The sequence below is a fragment of the Ixodes scapularis genome, unplaced genomic scaffold, assembly GCF_016920785.2.
Source record: "Ixodes scapularis isolate PalLabHiFi unplaced genomic scaffold, ASM1692078v2 PGA_scaffold3__209_contigs__length_174095766, whole genome shotgun sequence".
Taxonomy (NCBI): domain Eukaryota; kingdom Metazoa; phylum Arthropoda; class Arachnida; order Ixodida; family Ixodidae; genus Ixodes; species Ixodes scapularis.
Window position 1 is genome coordinate 172955856 of NW_024609868.1, and position 21328 is coordinate 172977183.

Genomic DNA, 21328 nt, shown 5'->3' on the forward strand with positions numbered 1-21328 from the left:
CAATCCGGAGCGGGTCCTATAGAGCGGAATGTGGCCTCCCTCGCGGTTTTGGGAAAGCGCTTTCGATCTGCCAGTAGAGTTCGTTATTAATCAGCGGCATGTTGCCTTCATAGAGGAAAAGCAATGCTATCGTGATTCGACGTAATCTGCCACCAAGCACCGCAGAAACGCAGACCCCTTTGTTTTATTCACAGCAACCATTTTTAAGCCACATATGGTAACTTAAAAAAAAAAAAGTTTCAAGATTTTTATACACTTTTCTTGTTATTGCACAGACATCAATTCTTTCAGAGGTATTCATTGCTAAAATATGCTTTTTATTCACTAGTTCTTGTTTTTCACTATGCAGAAAGTACTATTTCTACCCAAGATATCATACAGGAAAGAGTCGCGCTGCTTCCTGCTCTAGTCAAATGTCTTCCACAGTGTTTACATGACTCCCTTGGATACTGCCCTGGTTCACATTGACGGAGCAACTAATGACTACCTCGAAAGATGGCAGATGGTTGGAGAGCAAGGTCCGGTGCAGACCCGGGAGGCGTATTTGCTGAAATGTTTATGCTAGTTACTTCCGTTGGCGTCTCCTGATGCAGGATTTTCTGCTTGATTTATTTTGTCGCAGACTTCCTTGTCATAAATTTTGTATTTAGGATATCCGCAGATGAGAAGAAATGCGTATCAAGAGCTGGACGGAAGTTTCTTAAATAATGAATCGTACGTATACGTTGTTTTATCTGCAATCCCAGACTCGTCCTCGTTTTTCTCACTTTCTTCGTACTCTCTTTTGTAACGCCTCTGGGAATCGACCCATTTTTCTTTAACCAATCTTCCCTCAGCCAGAACTCACAAGCTGCAAAAAAGATCGATATTTTGAGACAAAGGGCATGACGGGCATTTTAGTATATAAAAGTTGCTTAGGACAAAATAATTAAAAACAAGCGTTTTAACAGCGAAAATAAAATTATGAGTTTTTCTAACTTCCCAACGTTGAATAAAGAAAGACCGAAAAGACTCCTTTTGAACTTCGCACAGCAATAAAATAAAAATGAGATTCAATTTTCATAAACACAGTGCAATCGTTTAAATTGGCTTTCAAACGTATGTCCCTCTGCACTACAATTGATTTTTCTGCGAGTTTATCCTTTATGTCAGTCAGTTTAGCTTCCCCTGTGAGCTTTTGCGACTTGTAATGCAGCACTATATCACCGGTGTCGTGGTTAATATAATCCTATCGAGTATATTCAGGAGCACTTTCAATATTGGGCTGTTTATTGAAATTAAAACAAAAATTTAGCACGATGGCTGCCGACTGTTTCCCCGATCTGCATGAAATAACAAAAATAGCACACTTCTTCGGCCCAGACTAAAGCCAGATTGGCGCGAGAAAGAGCCAGCTTGGCTCAAGCCTGGCCCAAGTTTCGCCAAACTGTCCCAGTATTAGCCGGGGAAGTGTGCTGCTGGGGAAGGGGCTTCAACGTCGTGAGGTTTTCTACAAGTAGAGTGAAGATAATGAGCTGGACATCATGTCAGAAAAACGAAAACCTAATGGTTTATCCGACGCTTTTTGTCTAAGAAAATATAAAATACTAAAATAAGAATACACAATATTACACACGACTTGACCGCTGGTCGCCGCTAGTAAGACTGTTTCTACCTTTGTATTAGGGACGTTGCACTACATTATGCCAATCGACTGTTTTATTTTTACATTGTTTTTTTAACAGAAGCTTCGAATATCCGCTGCAGCCGGGTGGCACAAAATTCAGATCTCCAAGCATCATACCCCATAAAATTCAGACCTGGAGATTTATATTTGGATATTTCATAAACTATTGTGTTTTCTGGCCCATTGCTACCTTGATTGCCTACTTCATTTATATCTTTATTTTTTTCTGCTTTAGTGATAAAAAAAACAAGAATGGGAATATGTCTTAATATTAGCATTGGACGAACATGGTAGCTACATAAGCACTTTTTTACACTTTACTTCACCCGGTGGAATAATTTAGTGTATTCACGAACCGTAGATCTCACAAGGACCGCTCTAGGCTTTGATGTGAGTATATAATGAGTAATATAGCCATCCGGCAACAGTTAGGTTGCGCCAGCAGAGTGAGAGCCCACGGTAATACCGTGTCTCGTTTAACTTGGCAAAAGGTGAACGATAAGTTCCAGATTGCGTGCCCGACGGCTGGGATATGCGCTACTTTTATTCGAGCGACACACACAGATATTAGGGCATGACGCAGCGAAAAGTCAGATACTTCGTAGTAGAAGCGTACTCCGGTGATACGTAGTCACGTTCCTACTCGTCTGCTGAGCGCCGTAGCTTCCGCCGTACTGGCATGTTATGCGACCACGGCTTCCCGGCCTACTCAGTATTTTTTGCTTCAGACTCCAGGCTAAGAGGCGCCAAGAGAGAAATAGCTCATGTTTGAACGATGCAACCTACATACTCAGGCATACTCATTGTTTCTTGCTTCAGTCGCTAGACACGCACAGATATTAGAGCATGACGCAGCCCATACAAAAATGTCCTATGGTCGGCTATAGAAAATTCTTTGTATGGTCGGCTTTAGCTATTTGGCCCAATTAGCTAAAGATTCTCGTATGGCTGTCCTTAGCATTTTTTATGGTCGCCCTTATGGGCCTCTTTAGCTTTGTCTATGGCCCTATCGCTATCCAGCCATATCGCTTTTTAGCTTGTGTAATGGTTGGCTAAAGACTTTTCTATGGCTTACCCTATGGCTCTCTTTAGCCAGCGAACTCTAAAAAAATTTTACTTCAAGTTCCCCTGACTTGTGAACGCTATATGGTAGATATTAATACATCTCTGAATATACAGAACACAAGCAGAACACTTCCCCACACGACAGCAACAACGCAGCGCTTTTTTTTTTTCTTCTTTTTAACAGGCAACAGAGCACCGCCACCGGTGCGAACATGCACTATGTTCGCACTAGCTGTATATATGGCAGTCTAATTTTTGAATCCGATTTTTCCGGTGACCCATCATTTGTTGCAAACACACGGAGAGGCGGAGCAAATATTACTCATACTTATTACATTATTTGGATTGTCTCGTGGAATAGCCCCCATCTCTTAATTCAACACCCAGAAAAAAGCAAATGTAGATCATTAGGCTAATTAACTAAAATGTCTTAATTATCTTTTTAATAGGTTGATGAATCACGTTGACAATGCAGTGATGACATGCAGTACACTAGTGCTGAAGATTGCAATCAAGCTATTGCTTGATTGCAGTGTTCAGCGCCACTGTAATTTATTTTCACTTTTGGGGGTAATAATTAATTTTAATTGTTGCACAAGTATTTTAATGGATTTTTCAAACAAACAATATCACTGGTTTTCACGACTCGTTGCAACAGCAAAGAACAGGGTTTGTCACCGGCATTACAGAAATTGAGTATTGGTTTAATTTTCTAACTTGGAGTGTTTTTTACTAAACAAGTAAGCGTCGGTAGTTATTTTCTATAGGCGTGGAAAGAAAATTTATTGGTTCTTAGTCTTTAGACCCGGGGCCATACATTTTTCTATTGATGGGTAAAGACAATTTATTGGTGTTATGTCTTTAAACACGGGGCCAAAGAATTTTGTACGGGCGGGTCAAGAACATTTATTGGTTCACTGTTTTTGGACATGGGGCCATATAATTTTTTATAGGCGTCTAAAGGAATTTTATTAATTCCCAGCCTTTAGACTCAGGGCCATACACTTTTCTATAGACGGTTATAGACAATTTTGATTTCGTAATGTATAACCAACTAGCCCGTCACATGATCCTTGGGCAATTTTTAGGTTCCCAGACTTTAGACCGGCCGCCATAGAATTTTCTATTGGCGGGTAAAAAAAATGTATTGGTTCCTAGTCTTTAGACATAGGGCCATAGATTTTTCTATAGCTGGCTGTAGCTGTTTTTACAGATTTCTATGGCCGACCATAGAGGGCCATAGGGGGCGATAGCCTGCCATATAATTTTCCATGGACGGCCATAGACTATTTTTTGTATGGGAGCGAAAAGTCAGATATTTCGTAGGAGAAGCGTACTCCGGTGTCACGTGGTCCCGTTCCTACTGGTATGCCAGCGCCTTAGCTTCCGCCGTACTGGCATGATATGCGACCACGGCTTCCCGGCCTACCCGGTATTTTTTGTTTCAGACACCAGGTTAAGAGGCGCCAAGAGGGTAATAGGTCACGTTTGAACGATGCGGCCTACGCTCCCAGGCATACCCATTGTTTCTTGCTTCAGTCGCCAGATAGCGCCAAACGAAACAGCATTGCAGGTTGCCTATAAGTTTCCGCATAGGTAAGCTTCGCGGTAGTGTGCAATCCTGCCTGCGACCCCCGACAACAACCCGTCCTATAGATCCTTCCAATAATCCCCTTCTAAACGCTGCCTTCTTTGTCTACTGGGCTGCGGAACGCGTTTTGAGCATGCGCAGTTGCTTACTTCTGCGGAGTATCAGACGGCGCACATGCACCTACATCCCAATGAGTGGGCATTTTAGCCTGGGCGATAAGCGCTGGAAAGGTCTATTGCCTTTTGCTTGTACGGAAGAGGGCTCTCGTCGCATTTGTGTCAGTTATTCTGAAGATGCCACCTGCATTGATAGCGAAACGTTTATCGTTCAGTTATAGCTTTGTTGTGTTAAGTCGGAGTAAACTCTTTACACTTATCGTCCTTTGCTCTGAAGAATTATCCCGGCCTTTGGGACATTTTTGTCCTCAATGAACGCTTAGTTGTGTGATCCCGGACGCCACGTGACTTGAAATATGCAGACTTGTACCTATCTTAAGTACTCTACTCAAGATGCTGTATTTAAAATACTTTTGGTAGTATTTGGGTATCTTGAAGATACATTTAGTATAGAGCATTTGTTACTCTATCTTAATTACATTTGTCACTACTCTTGTACTTAGTATCTCAAATACATATATCAACTCTAGGAAACGATTTTCGCCAGAGCAATCTATGGAACTAAGGATCGCCAGACTCCACGGCAAAGCTGATCCATTTCAAACTTTGAGCCAAGTGACCAAACACACACCAGGAAACAATGCACGAGCAAAACATAATCTCCAAATGCCAACAAGAACGGTTCTTCAACGGAACGTCATGCTTGGAGCTAGCAAAGTGCTGGTGACGTCATCCGGAATTCACACTCAGACCCCACCTTTTGTCTGGAACTGGAGTTTTTCCGTCAGCGGAGGATTGTGATGCCAACACTCGGAAAAATCGCAGTGGACCATTTTCGGAAATCACCGGTTCTGGGCGTTTCAGTGTGAAAATAAGCGAAGACGCTTTCATGCGGGCACAGGGACTCCCTCGGCAGACCCTGCTGGTTTTATTGCGCTGCAGTGACCAAGATTTAGCTTCCCCAAAGCCTCTTGTGTGCCTATTGTGGCTTAATTGTTTTGCTCCGAAGCTCGTTCAAAAGCGTTTCTTTCATCTTCTTTCAAATCCGGGCCTCGTTTCGTCCTCAAAACCCCCAAAACCAATGTTCCGCTGATTTTCAGCTTGGCTGCCGGGGACATAAACACGGCCGGCAAATGTTTGGCCAGCAGTGCTGATTTTCAGCTTGGCTGCCGGGGACATAAACACGGCCGGCAAGTGTTTGGCCAGAAGCGCTGATTTCAGCTTGGCCGCCGTGGATATAAACACGGCCGGCAAGTGTTTGGTCAAAAGTGCTGATTTTCAGCTTGGCCGCCGTGGATATAAACACGGCCGGCAAGTGTTTGGCCAGAAGCGCTGATTTCAGCTTGGCCGCCGTGGATATAAACACGGCCGGGAAGTGTTTGGCCAGCAGTGCTGATTTTCAGCTTGGCTGCCGGGGACATAAACACGGCCGGCAAGTGTTTGGCCAGCAGTGCTGATTTCAGCTTGGCCGCCGGGGACATAAACACGGCCGGCAAGTGTTTGGCCAGAAGCGCTGATTTCAGCTTGGCCGCCGTGGATATAAACACGGCCGGCAAGTGTTTGGTCAGAAGTGCTGATTTTCAGCTTGGCCGCCGTGGATATAAACACGGCCGGCAAGTGTTTGGTCAGAAGTGCTGATTTTCAGCTTGGCCGCCGTGGATATAAACACGGCCGGCAAGTGTTTGGCCAGAAGCGCTGATTTCAGCTTGGCCGCCGTGGATATAAACACGGCCGGCAAGTGTTTGGCCAGCAGTGCTGATTTTCAGCTTGGCTGCCGGGGACATAAACACGGCCGGCAAGTGTTTGGCCAGAAGCGCTGATTTCAGCTTGGCCGCCGGGGACATAAACACGGCCGGCAAGTGTTTGGCCAGCGGTGCTGATTTTCAGCTTGGCTGCCGGGGACATAAAAACGGCCGGCAAGTGTTTGGCCAGAAGCGCTGATTTCAGCTTGGCCGCCGGGGACATAAACACGGCCGGCAAGTGTTTGGCCAGAAGCGCTGATTTCAGCTTGGCCGCCGTGGATATAAACACGGCCGGCAAGTGTTTGGTCAAAAGTGCTGATTTTCAGCTTGGCCGCCGTGGATATAAACACGGCCGGCAAGTGTTTGGCCAGAAGCGCTGATTTCAGCTTGGCCGCCGTGGATATAAACACGGCCGGCAAGTGTTTGGCCAGCAGTGCTGATTTTCAGCTTGGCTGCCGGGGACATAAACACGGCCGGCAAGTGTTTGGCCAGCAGTGCTGATTTCAGCTTGGCCGCCAGGGACATAAACACGGCCGGCAAGTGTTTGGTCAGAAGTGCTGATTTTCAGCTTGGCCGCCGTGGATATAAACACGGCCGGCAAGTGTTTGGCCAGAAGCGCTGATTTCAGCTTGGCCGCCGTGGATATAAACACGGCCGGCAAGTGTTTGGCCAGCAGTGCTGATTTTCAGCTTGGCTGCCGGGGACATAAACACGGCCGGCAAGTGTATGGCCAGAAGCGCTGATTTCAGCTTGGCCGCCGGGGACATAAACACGGCCGGCAAGTGTTTGGCCAGCAGTGCTGATTTTCAGCTTGGCTGCCGGGGACATAAACACGGCCGGCAAGTGTTTGGCCAGAAGCGCTGGTTTCAGCTTGGCCGCCGGGGACATAAACACGGCCGGCAAGTGTTTGGCCAGAAGCGCTGATTTCAGCTTGGCCGCCGTGGATATAAACACGGCCGGCAAGTGTTTGGCCAGCAGTGCTGATTTTCAGCTTGGCTGCCGGGGACATAAACACGCCCGGCAAGTGTTTGGCCAGAAGCGCTGATTTCAGCTTGGCCGCCGTAGATATAAACACGGCCGGCAAGTGTTCGGTCAGAAGTGCTGATTTTCAGCTTGGCCGCGGGAGACATAAATGCGGTTGGCAAGTGCTTGGCCAGAAGTGTTGATTTTCAGTTTCGCCGAAGGGACACCCATATTCTTAACTTTGATCACGCTGACGAAACTTTGGCATGACGACGGGCAGCGACAGAAGCATCATAAGCGAGTGGTTGGCAGGATTGTAGTGTGTGCATCGCGCGAACACTGTTAGCGCAAGCAAACGATCACCGTTTTACTCAGATTTTTTTCGTTAAACTTGAAAGGCTATTTTCTTAACTAGCACTGTCGTGTGATATGTTCGTTGTAACATTACCAGAAGTGAAAAAAATATTTTGCCCGTCGTTCTTTGAAAATAAAATACGAAAACAGCGCCGATGTCATCTTCGCGCTAACAATATTTCTCTTTCGCTGCGCGGCACTCTTAACGCGAATACCACATCCGCGTTTTTTTTGGTTAGTGCTCGACATATTTACTTCCCAACTGCACTCTAAGAAAAAGAAGTTGTAGTCGGGTGCATCGGGCGCACATGCACCCCTTTGGAGGAAGATGCAGCCTCCGTTACCCAACCAGTGTGCTTGTACACCGACCATGAGCCCCCTCCTCCACCTTAAAATTCTATAGGTGTATCAATGCATTCAGCTTAGTACACCGCCAGGCTAGCCACGCGCCCCGATGAACTTGTGTTTGGATCGGATAAGATTGGATCTTTCGGGCTTCGTGTTTTGGATGAGCCTAAACATGACGTCTCTCATATATTGAGTATACAAAAAGGTAGCAATGCTGTGCGGGCCGTTGCTGACAGGCACTGCTGCGTAGGGTACGCCCGGCACGAGAACGTTTTCACGTTCGCACGGCAAAGGATTTTCAACGATAAAGCAGCGTACTGCATCAACAGCAAGCTAACGCTGCTCGAGAGTCCCACGCTCAAATTTTCGCAGAGCGAACGCGGTCAGTCAACGTAGTCGCGGTAAACGTGGTCGCAGTTGATTCTTCATTTTATATTAGGATCTTCAAGCTTCCCGTTTTGGGGGCCATTTTCGGGCTGCGGAGTTCCTTTGGTATTGACAGCAAGGTAGATGCTATGCTTGTTTAAGGCCAATCGTGTCTTCGGGTAGGATCACGTGACTACTGTCTCCAAGGGAAAGAGATAAGAAAGAGCACGGCACCTCCCGAAGGCAAAGGCCACGGATAACATCCACTGCACTATCAACTTTGGGTCGAACTTTTAAGAAGACATAAGTCACAAACCCTCTCGTTGTGTTCATTGTTGAGATACCCCTGAAGATAAGCCTTTGTGAGCGCAACCCCCTTTTGACCTTGAAGGAGCTGTTACTTTCCTACCCCTTTTCTTTTTTCCTCTCTCTTCCTCTTTCAAAGCTGAAAGGGTAGAAAAATCTGCGAACTCGCCGAACCAATCAGTAGGAGACTTTTTTATCACCTGACTCCCCTCTCTGGGCGCGGGTAACTTCAGGAGCGTGATCACGTTGTAAAGGTATCCCGGATGACGCAGTAGCTTTTTTCAATCCCGGAATGCCTGCTTCCTTGCCTAGTTTTTTTTTTGTGCTATGCTGCGACCTGCGGGGCTGCTGTAGATTTCGTCCGTGACAACGTATCCAAGGCAATCAGTGTTTGAAAAGTCCTTTGCGTATAACGGCAACAAGAGATTTCTTCAAGGAAGCCTAAGAAATACTTGTGACGCGTTTAGAGCGCGTTCGGCAAATGACTGCTTCTGCCACATCGTGCTAAATGAATCTTAACGGACCCCTTTCTTCCCGTTTTTGTGAGGTTGTTCTGCAGTGCCCGTATCGACGTATATCTCGCAATACATCTTTCAAGTCCGCTAAGTTTATGGTAAGTGCACTGAACCCGACTTGTTGGAAACGAGTGACCGCTGTTCTACGGGTACTCTTCAAGATTATTTATAGAATCAGGCACTGTCTATTCTCCCGGCAGACGGGACAATAATTTCCCCGAAAGTCTGCCCGCAGTCGCCTCCAAATAGCTGGCTGAAATCATGCGACAATTATCCCGGACAATACTTATTTTCTTGTTCTCTCGGCATTTCGTGAAAACATGCCATAGGAGACTTTTCGTGAATGCACGTTTGATGGACACGTTTTGTCGACACTAACATATCACATACACTCGTTACGCGAATTTCACACTGCGGGGACATTTTTTCGCGCGTGTGTCGATCATTGGCCGGCAGTCCCGTCCACGCAGCTTCGCCGGCGACATTCTGCAACGGCTCATTACAGAAACGTTATCCCACGTGGCCCACCCTACAAGAAATTTGCGGCGACAATCTGGGGTGACTTACAAAAAAAAAAAAAAAAAGCTACTCATAGTAGTTGTTTATAAAACAATCTGTCGATGAGACATCCTTCGACGAACTGATTGTTACCGCCAATGAGAGGCGTTTGCAGGTAGAATTTCGGGGAAATTATTTTCCCAGCTGCCGGAAGAATAGGCAATGTATACCTTAGAATTACCCCTGTTCCTGTATGCTTTGCAATCTTCTCAGCTGTATAAAAGCTTAGAAGCACCTTTTTACATTTCGCAGAGCGCTTCCACGTTTGTACTTATCTACGGGACATGCTGTGCGTAATAAACTTCAAGGAGATTTGAAAACAAACTTTTGTGTCTGTCTTCCTGCCCGTCTACAAACACCTGCGCGAGTAATTTTTTTACGGGTTTCCTTCATGTTTTAAGTAGGTTAATTTAGTTCGGGACATCTTTAATAAGTTTGAGATATCCAACCTTCCAGATGGTGCCCATTTAGGGCTAACGAATAATTAGCCTGGGTGCCAAATTCTAGCTTGAGAGCAATTTATTTCAACAAGCATTGGTCAGCGAAGGGAATGCCGCGGCTATGCTTCTGCTAGAGCAAGTGAGCCAACCCTGCCTTTCGTGGCTTGTTCGCGTCTGTTCATTTGCTTGTGCGTCATATATTCAGCTGCATAGTTCAGAAAGAGCTGATGGTGGCCAGTCATCCTTGACGTCACGACGACTTGGTTGACGTTACGGAAAACCTTCTAGCCTATTGTGAGCCAAGCTCTTGAGAACATCTCGATGATAGACAAACGAGTGAACTTATGTAGAGCCTTAGGCATCGTCAACTTATGCGGAAGAAAACTGGAGCCGTCGATAGAGTTGGATCACAAACAATGCTCGAGAAAGAGCGGTATGTGTGTGTGTATGCGGGCATATCTTTTCGATGACAACCCGCACGCGGATACTTTTAATAGGTAAACGAGACCCTGGGTAAGTGATTTTGAAATACTGATAATTATTTGAGCAATTGCGTTCATTTTTGTTTTGCTTCAACTTTATTCAATAAAGGGAAACCAGCCGTTCATTCCAACATTACTTTTAACTTATTAATGCGCTAGGGGCTCCAATAATGCCATTTTTACTGTAATTGCATGTATTGCCCTGTACCAGTTCCTCTTGCTGCAAGCTGTACCACTTGAGTTACAATCATAAAAAAAATCAACAGTATCAGTTAAAAAAATCAAGCTCCTTTGACTTCGTTAAGAATGACGTGAACCCTTCCTTGATCGAAGTTTTTTTTCTTGTTTTATTTTTGATTAGTACAAAGAAGTCAATGCACATGTATTCGTTTCATTATTTAAAGGGAGCACATGCAGTGCTTGCAAGCTGCTCAGATTGACAAGCATCGAATGAAAATATTGAGGTTGAAAATTTGTCGCGATTCTTCTATTTGGTTTTATTTTAACGCACACGCTTCCACTACATTCCGGGAGTATCAGACTCCGTACCGGAGGTACACAGTACAAGTTTTCACACCTTTAAGGATATAAAAGGGGTGTTGTAGCAACTTGCACCCTGGGCTACACTTTTTTATTACCTTTAAATCTAGTAATACACCCTCATAATTTTACCAAAAGGCGCGCTGTTTCCTGTTACACTTTCCATTTAGTGAAGGGTGTAGAAGAGGGTGATAAACAAATAACACGAAAAGGTTTTGGGAAGCTGATATATGGCTCTCTTCATAATGTACAGGTTAGATTTCTGCTTGAACACCAACGCTTGTTAGCAGTGTTCTTTTTTATTATGTCAGTTGTAATTCTTGCAAATAGCTGATAATAAAGTGCCTCTTATGCATACAATTTTTATGTTTGCCAACAAAATTTTATATATGAGTTCATATTTAATTTTCGTACAAATTTCTCCGCACTCAGAAATTTGAAACCATGGAGAAATGCTCAATACTTGCTTTTTTTACAAATATTTATTGATGGAAGATTACAGTAAGATATTCAGTTAGTCTCGAGTTTATATCTGACAACACAACATGAAATAAAAATAAAGTAAATATGTTCGAGAAATATTCATGACGTGCTGCTACAACCTGTCACATGACCATGTGAACCTAGGTAAAATATTCATTTGAGAATATGATTACATGCACAATAACTCACATACATAAAGAGGCAGAACCCATAATAAGCCAGTCCGAGACATCCCATAAAAATGGTCTATGGTCGTCTATGGAAAATTATATGGCAGGCTGCCACCTCCTATAGCCTTGTATGGTCGGCCTTAGAAATCTATAAATACAGCCACAGCCAGTTATAGAAAAGTCTAGAGCCCTCTCCCTAAAGCCAGGAAACCAATACATTTTCTTTACCCGCCTATAGACAATTCTATGGTCCTGAGTCTAAAAACTCAGGGCCATGCTTCAATCACAACGACAATAATCATAATCATAATAATAATACTAATAAATAAGTGCGTTTTTAACAGTGGCCAGGGATATTCAATTGGTCGTCTTGCTGGCGCAGTTCAATAGAACGCGCAAACAGAGGCCTGCGCGCGCGCAGGCACACACACGCACGCGCGCAGGCACGTACACAGGCATACACGCGCGCAAACGTACGCCCGCGTGCAGACGCACACGAATGCACAAGCACAGACGTACACACGCATGCACGCGGACGCATCCACGAGCGCGCGCACGCACATGCACGCAAACAAATACGACGAAGTAAACGTTGCTTGAGTTAGTTTCGGTTTTGCACAAAAAAAGAAACCTAAAGTTTAAATAAAACCTAAGATTTAGTAAATTTTTGTTAAGTATTACATTAAACATTATTTTGTAGTGAAATTCTTATTGTTACTAATATAATAATGGTTTGCTTCCTTTCGTTCTAAAAAAGAAAAAAAAAGTATCTTGAAAACTGCGCAAGTCCATCGCTATTGCAACCAGTTTCGGTTGCGGCTGACGTTGAATGGCCGTTGTAGGTGCAGTGGGTTCAGAAATCTCCTTTCTTTTTACGTTTTAGCCATTTTAGCGGATATTTTAGTTATCTTCCTTACGAGGACCGTGTTCAAGAATAGCAAGCGATGACTGAGAGTTCTGAGACGCTGCGTCGTGCCAACGCCCGTAAGTTTAGGACAGCATGGACTACTCGCACAAACGCCGGTAAGCAACACTCTTTTGTTTCTGCGAAGTGGGCTGCTGTTTCAAACTTTGTCGTGTACCGTGTGCTTGCTAAGCTATGCTTGATTCTAACTATGCTTCTTCCCTGTGTTATTTCGTTATTTGAAAAGAGCGTATCTTCTTCAAAACCTGTGGCTCTCTCCGCAGTGCGAGAAAGATTGTCGTGCGGCGGAACTGTGGGCATGTTCTGGGCGCCGTCCTCCGACGCTCCTCCAACGACGCTTTTGTGGAGCGTTCAAGTGCCGTCTGACGGCAGTTCAAGCATTCAGTCGCCGTCCCAAGTGTTAATCACAGGTCATGCTAGTTCTGACGTCTTGTCCCAACAGCAGCTCGCCACCGATTTGTTTCATAAAGCGGGAGCGAGAAAAACGTTACAAGAGCGAGCAGCATGATTTTTTGCCCAAGCTAATTAATGCCTGTGCCGTAGAGACGCGCGGTCTCTTCGCGTTTGCCGAACCGGCGCACTTTCCAAGTTTGCGATTGTGTGATGTAAAAAAAGAAGAGTTTAGATGTCACGTTTTTTAGTGGTGGCGAAATCCCTAAAAAAAAATAGAGCAGCTAGAAAAAGCAAAAGAGTTAAGCTATACGCACTACGGAGTGCACTTCGGACGGAAATGGCTATACGCACTCTGCGGAGAGCTCATGCCGCTCGGGCCACCCTTTTCGAACGGCGCGTGTATCACTGGGGAGCTCGTTAACACAGCCCCCCGCCTGCGTTCACGCCGCTTCGCGGCGACAGTATGCGGCTGCTAATTACAAAACTTAACCAGTACACGCCGCTTCGCGGCGTCCAGCCGGCAACCCAAGCCCCGCTGTCCCCGATCGCACCTCCGAAAAGGGAGTCTCATTCCATTTAGTTCTGCAAAGCTTTGTCGACAACATTTGTTTTGTTTTTTTAGTGTTTATTATAAAAATAAAATGTCATAAATATCGCCAAATGCCTCGAAAAAACAAAAGGTTCGAGAAAAACCAAAGTAGGCCCACCGCGGATCGACCTGCGTCTACTTGCGTATAAAGCGGACACCTTAACCCCTATGCTATGCCATCGCTCAGAAAACTCGTTGTGACCATTTATTTTATACGAGATTAGCGGAGTGTGTATAGCCATTTCCGTCTGAAGTGCACTCCGGAGTGCATATAGCTTTGAGATAAGATAGAAAAAAATGAACTTAAACGCCTAATGTCCAATCTGATTACTGCATGGAGTTGGAAGACTACCACCGTACCAACTCGCCCGGTTAATCTTTCTGTGAAAGAATAATAGCCAATAGTAAGAAATAAATAAATGCCAACTGTTAATTGGTTACAAAAATCGTAAATGATGCAGTACAGCCCTACCCTGCTCTACTCTTTTTATGATATCAGATAAGGTGCAAATGTATAGGACAGTTCATAGCAACCATTTATGTCCGACCCATTATATTGAATCTTTTCTCTAAGAGCTCGAAGTTATATAAAAAAAGTGTTCTTCATAAATTAAGCTGCACCACTGAATGTACAATAGCATGTGACTTGTATGTATGTTCTCGGCAAAAGAAAAGGATGCATTCAAAAAGCGCCAATCATTTTGTTTCTTTTCTGTTAGAGCTTCTTTCAGGTATACACAAAATGTGGGTGCCTATATAGGTCTAAACGAGTGGAATTGACGTTTCCTGCAGGGCTGGAAGGCCTGACTCAATTTGGGTAGCAGCTTGCAACCTATGGGAACCTGGGGAACTGAACCACAAGAGTGAGAGTGACACCCGCCTTGCACATTCCCAACGATGGCACCACGAGGAAGGGGGAGCTGCCCTAAAGTGAATGCAATGGCAGGTGGGTCGTTCCAGTGAACCCCTATACAGATGATGCCAAGCAGAAAGTTGTTGAAAAATGTATTATTAAGAACATGAAGTGTGAAGGGCACGGACAAGAAGGAGGAGATCAACACAGCGCTGTGTTGTGTTGGTATCCTCTGTTCCCATATTCTTCATGATTTATTTTTAATGATTGGCTACCAACTGGTTCAATCATCAGCACTATAGTGCTGATGCTTGATTTTGTTGGTAGCCAATAGCAGCATGCTTTTATTGACTATCTTCAATACAAGTATGCTGCTATTTATTAGTATGCATTAACACTGTGCTTGTAGTTAAATCCTAGTCATTCATTAATAAACAAAAATAAAAACGAGGGTACAAGCTAGCTATACAAGCTAAACACGAATAACTTATTCAAGACGGGTTCTCAGGAAGATAATACAAACGCAGAGAAGTGTCCATCACAGCTGAGCTTTAATGGACAAAAAACTGAATAGGTGACCAAAAAGAGGAAACACAGGGGAAGACATGAAGTCACTCTTTACAATTTCTCGTCTGCTTACCACCACTTTACGGGGGGAATTCCTTCCTGGATCTTACAGCGTAATACTGTTCACAACTCCTAACATACCCAAAAACAGTAAACGTAAAGAAGCAACCTACTAACATCTGGGTAAATCTGATTAAACAAACAGGGAATGCTCTTGAGCTTTCAACAGGAAATAAAAAATATGCACAACATCAAGATTTCAAAACACAGACGGACATCACACCTGTTTCTAATGAAAAATATAGGCCAAGAAACTTCTTCCACTCGATGGCAAAACACAGGGAAGGCATTCAACTAATTTCTGGGTTTCATCATTGTTTTTGATTGTTCCAGTATACACTTGTGGTCACTCTCGTTAGTCAAAATGTTTTCAGAAGTGTTATATAAGGCCACACAATTATCAGTCCTTAATGCGGGATTCTGTCGCATGAAGTGTTCTATGAGTCGAGCGAGACTTTCTACCGGTCCTTGGGACATGTCATGCTGTGGCTTATGCATTACTGGATTTTCTTTGTTACTTTGTGGTAAATGGCAAGCTGTATTAAATCTATTGCAGGTCCCAGCTGCACGAAGCGGGTAGACTCATCGTCCAAGACCGCTAGCCGCTCTCTTCAAGCCGCACAGAGTGTTCTAAGAGGTGAGCAGTCATTCCTGGCGGTCCTTGGTACATGCCGTGCTGGGGGTTTATGTAATACTGGCCTTGTCTTTGTTACTTTCTGGTATATGGCAAGCTGCATTAACTTTCTTGTAGGTCCCAGCTGCACCAAGCGGGTAGACCCACCGCCCAACACTGCAAGCCTCAATTGACGTGGAGGACCTTTTTTATTCGGTCCCCCATGAGCACCTTTTTGAGGCTGTTAGACTTTGTATTGAGGAAAATGGAGAAGTCCCATTTCGCAATGCGTGTGGTCTCACAGTCGAAGGTTTTTTGGAGCTGCTGAACCACTACCTCGACTCCACTGTCGTTTCCTTCGAGGGAGAGCTGTTTGTGCAGAAACGTGGTATCTGCATCGGTTCCGCTGTAGCACCGGTACTGTGTGACATTTTTCTTGCAAATTGCGACAAGCGTATCTCTGAAAAAATTCAGCAAAAGGAACATGTAAAAATTTTTCGTTACGTAGACGATTATTTGGTGTGTGTTTCCCGCCCTGTAATTGCGGATGATCAAGCAATCACCGGTTTCTTAAAATTGTTCGCAAGCTGCGCTTTCGGCTTAAAATTCACCCACGAGACGTCGGTCTGTGGTCGGCTGCAGTTTTTGGATCTTGGGATATATTTCGGAGCGGAGCACACCTGCTGGGCGTATGAGCCCCGTTCCAAGAAGAGGAAGAATGCTTCCATTCAGCTCGGCGCATTCCAAGTTAGTGAAGAGGGGCATTGCTTCATCTTGCCTAAGGGCTGCGCTAAAGAAATCATGCCCCCACAGGATGAACAACAGTTTTCATTCTCAACTCAGCAGACTTGAAGCGGCAGGCTACCCCCGTCATGTTCTTCGACATGTTTCAGAGACCTTAGCAAAAAAGATGAGAAAAGACAACAGCGCAGTGTGCGAAAGAGCTCCTAAGAGAGTAGGTAGGCCTGTTGTCCTACCGTACATACATAAGATGTCCCACAATCTGAAGAAGGTGGCCCATCGCTTTGACGTACCAGTCGTTTTTTCAGCACCGAACAAACTTTCTTCGCTCTGTAAGAGGATAAGCCGATTAGGAGACGAATCGGATGTGACACGAGAGTCATGCAAAAAACGACATGTCACCAAGTTCCGCGAGTGCGCTACCAGTGTCACGTATAAAATCCCCTTGTCATGTGGTAAGGTGTACGTTGGCCAGACGGGGAGATGCATTGATGATAGGGTCAGAGAGCATGCGTTGGCGATCAGACAGTCCCCGTCTGGCCACTTAGCGGTTCATTGTGACCGTTGCGATTGCGGGCCCAACGCTGAAAAGTGCAGCCCCATCTTTGGTGACACCTGTGTCATGGGCCATTATAAAACAAAAACGGCAAGAGAAATTCATGAAGCTTTCCTGATTAGGTCCCACCACGATAATACTTGCATAAGCGCTCCCTCTTTGTCATTGACTGATAAAGAATTCTACTATTTGAAGAACCAATGACACTGGCATTTGAGGGGGGGGTGTTTTTGGACCTTATCTGTTGTTCTGCCACGTGTGCCTGCTTTTATATTATATTTTTCCTAAATTCTGTCTTCTAAATAAACAATTCAGTTGAAAGTTACGCCGCGTCCTGTCTAGTTCTACCTTCGTTTTGTCTGTCCCTGTTGTTTTGGCGTATTACACCATAACACTGCACGCCGCTCTCTTCAAGCCATGCAGAGTGTTCTATGAGGTGAGCAATCATTTCTAGCGGTCTATGGCACATGCTTTGCTGGGGGTTTATGTAAAACTGGCCTTGTCCACTTTGATCCAGTGTTTCTTAACGAAAAAGTGGACCGCTATAGTTGGATGGTGCACGGCTTCATGCACATGCACCCGGAACTATATATATTTTTATATACATATACGCAAAGCTTTCTACTTCAATTCAAACAAAATTAAAAAAGAACAAAAAAAAAAAAAAACAGCGTTAGTGTTATTTGGATGCCGCCTTCACCGTATGTTTGTGGGGCTCTGAGGACATTACATAAGGGGAAAACCCTCGCAGTATGTTATTCAAAACTATTTAACCAAAATTTTAATAATATCTTTAATAATTGTTTTTGTGGGATATTTTTCAACTCTAGTTTCAAAGGCAGTGAATATTAAAGACTAACCCGATTGACACAATTTGCGAATGGCAACAATTTTGAGATATTCAATCTTAAACATCTGCATTTTTGTTGCCCAATAACAAAATCTTGCGCTCAGAAGGCCTCAGGATGTCGTGCGGACGTGGTTGCTTCGGACGCACCTTCACTATCCTGGAAGTATCACGCCGATGCTTCCACTAAGGACACACTCTCGAGATAGTGACGACGTACTCGGTACGACTATGTCACTCTTCTAACCACCATTAACGGCACGAACTCTTGAGCTCAAGCTGAGCGCGGTTTTTGCACCCGACATTAAAAGTGCAAAAGTTTGACAATGAATACCTTGAGGCCGCTTGGCTTTTCGTGATTGGTTTAAATCGGTATAGCCTTTCAAATTGACTGGCTTTTAACACTGCAGTTGCAACATGGTCCATAAATCCATTAATTACAAAGCTAACAGATTATGGTCAATTAGTCAACATACTGTGACAATCATTCCCCTTTTTATTGTCCGCCGAGTCCCACGAACACGCAGTGAAAAAGGCATCAGCGTAACTCTCACGGCCTTTTTTAAAAATTCTATTAGCTTTCAAATAGAGTGCTGTGTATGCATGTAAAACGACTTGTAGAATATAATCATGCACATAATTGTTACAATGGTTTGCTTTTCAACCAATTAAGTATTGCATTTTTTATCGCAACCTTTAAGAAATAAGCAAACTATCCAGTCTGGTACTCAAAATGTATTCTATTCGGCAATAAATCAACAGACTACTACTTTGTTCGCCTTTGGCTTCATACTTGAAATAATAGGCATTTACGAATCATAGATCTTGGGCTTAAATTGAGTAATGATTTGAGCTTATTAACTTTTCAGTTGAATATCACATATCTTCTGCACCTCTCTCTAGGCTCGAGAATTCTGGGTCCGTTTACAGCAAGTCATCCAGCCGCCGCAGGTTACCTTTAGGGCCTCCGAGATTGCTCTTCTCTTGACCTAGACAGCTCGTTTTATATTTTGTCAGAACACTTTTTGTCTGTCACGAATTCTAAGGGTGCAGCGAGGTTCAAACTCAACAATGTCTCGTAGATAGCTGTAGAAATATATCACGAGCACCTTTTTATGTGCACCCCCCCCCCCCCCTCTACCGTTGATAGCCACTACCGTCAACCTCGCCAGGCTCGACGCGCTGCGTGCTAAATTTCCGCTGCTCCGGTTGGTGTTCGACGGGGGAGCTCATATGGCCAGCGACTAGACATAAAATGTAGCTCGTGAAAGTTAGTTTCCACAGCTATATGAGAGACATTATGTTTGCTGTTTTCGGTAACCTTCATCTTTGGGTTTTTCAGTGTAGAAGAGGAGGCAAAAAATTAACATTGGCCAAGGGACAAATATTAGCATGTACCGTTATGGTCAGTCGGCGGCCCTATACGGTTCATAATGCAGAGTGGCGTGGTGAGAAGGGTGCGTCCGTGGCAGACATAGATTGTAGCACCTGAGCTCCCCACCTTCTGTCTGTTTGTCCCTTTTTTTAAAACTTGCCTTCCCTTGGCTATGTTCGCTGATACCGTTAAGAACCCATTATCGCACCCAATCAACGCCGGCGACCGATGACACCGCCTGGCAAAGTGTGTCTACCCAAACGTCCCTGCTTTTTGTCTTCTGACTCTTTTGGACATATTGTTTCTCAGCTGTGCATCCTCTTACCCAAACAGTAACCTCAAATGTACACAGAAAGGCTGCTGTCTGAGAAAGAAAACCGGGCCGCTGTAAAAGCGAAATGTGATAGCAAAGCAAAAAACCACTCTCATTGCGAAAACGAACCAGTGATGCGTCGGATTTTTGGCGTGGCTTCTATTTTGTTTTTATCTCCAAACCTGTCAGTTCATTTCCAACAATTAATGTAACAAGATACATATGTCTAGCAGCGTATCATAATGCATCGCGAAAGTATTTCACTACTGAAACACAAGTAGATTTCGCAAATGTATCTTGATAGAGAAATATAGATACTCAAAAGTGTCGCTAAGATTATATAGCAATACTTTCATGTCGTGATGTTGCCCCGATTGTAATTCCTTATTCGTTTTACATTGCTGCAGACGCCGGTTACTTGTTTGAACATAAGCACTGTATGTCTGTGTGGAGGCTGATGCTGATGGCCTTAATGGCAGCGAATAATAGCAGCTGACAAGAGCAAACATGTCTATGGCCTTTTAAATTAAAATATATTGTGCTTTATCCTTTTACCTAACGCAGGGCGAGAACATCCCACCGACACCATGTGTCCTCTACACCAAGCAGGAGCTGGACGATGCAGACTTTCTTCACCTTGTTGAGGATTGTGAGCGCTTGTTCCCCGTTTTTAATGCAGAAGAGGGGCTGTGCATGTTGTTGGCAGCATATTGGCTGCTCAGCATCCAGTACGAATGCAAGGCCTCCAACACGCTGGTTGCTCTGGGGAGGCTTTTCCTTGGCTTGAGCGACATAACTCCAAGGACAATCGTAATCAAAATTTTAAACAAAGTTTGCAGATAGGTATGGGGTCGAAGAGATGTTTCAAAATGAGTTGCTGGGCGAGTTGGATAGACATCTTGACTTAAACAGTTCCTTACGTAACTTTTTTGCGCTGTTTAAGTCAAGAAGAGATGTTTTTTGAGCCGTTTTAAAAGTTTATAATGCACTTTTCTCGCCAGTATTATCAGGTTCATTTTTAGTTTGCTTTCAGAACGAATGATAGAAAGTTTTATGGAGGCATGTTTTATTTTTCTTTCTTTAAATGTTGAGCACTTTCTGTGATAACTTATGCTAACCTCCTGGAGGCGAGGCATGCTTAGAATTTAGCTGTACGAGTTCCTCATACATAGTCGTCTTCCAGAACTTTATAATTTTCTTTGTACGTGAGCAAGAGGATAGCGTCTTCTACCGAAACATTCGCTTTTTTGCCATAGAGGGAAAGTTCATGTGATATTTTTCATTGCATGTTTGCAGATAGCATTCTTAGTCATGGAATGGCATACATTGTATTTTTCATTTGTCTCTTAGGGTTCAATAAATGTTCAATTTAACACATTCTAATTGATGTCGTAATGAGCTTCCCTTACTGAATAACTGCTGTGGTTACGTCAAGGGCTAGACCACCCCCTCTACCCTGTTTCCAATTAGTAATCAGATGCGCATAAAGAGACAAGTGATAAGTGAAGCGTGTTGCCTGCAATCCTCTGAAACGAACAAAACATGTCACCGGATCTTCTAACAGGAAAGCTCTCTTTGCCTCGTTTGTGGCAACCCATGATGCTTACAATGGTTCAGCCATGCAGTGCGATGCTTGGGGCCACTGCTTGCTCGCTTAGAGTTCGAGAAAGGGGGGCGCCGTAGCACTTCCCAATTGCCCTCGGGGTTATGATCTGGCTAAGAAGGAGCTGTTTTGTATTACTTCACAAGTTGCGTTCAGTGTGACACGTTATTTCTTTATTACGTGCCTCG

General features: G+C 44.3%; 1 pseudogene; it reads right to left on the bottom strand.

Moving 5' to 3' along the window:
* Positions 1-561: 561 nt before the first annotated feature.
* LOC120843495 overlaps positions 562-21328 on the bottom strand; it is a 38504-nt pseudogene continuing 17737 nt past the window's right edge.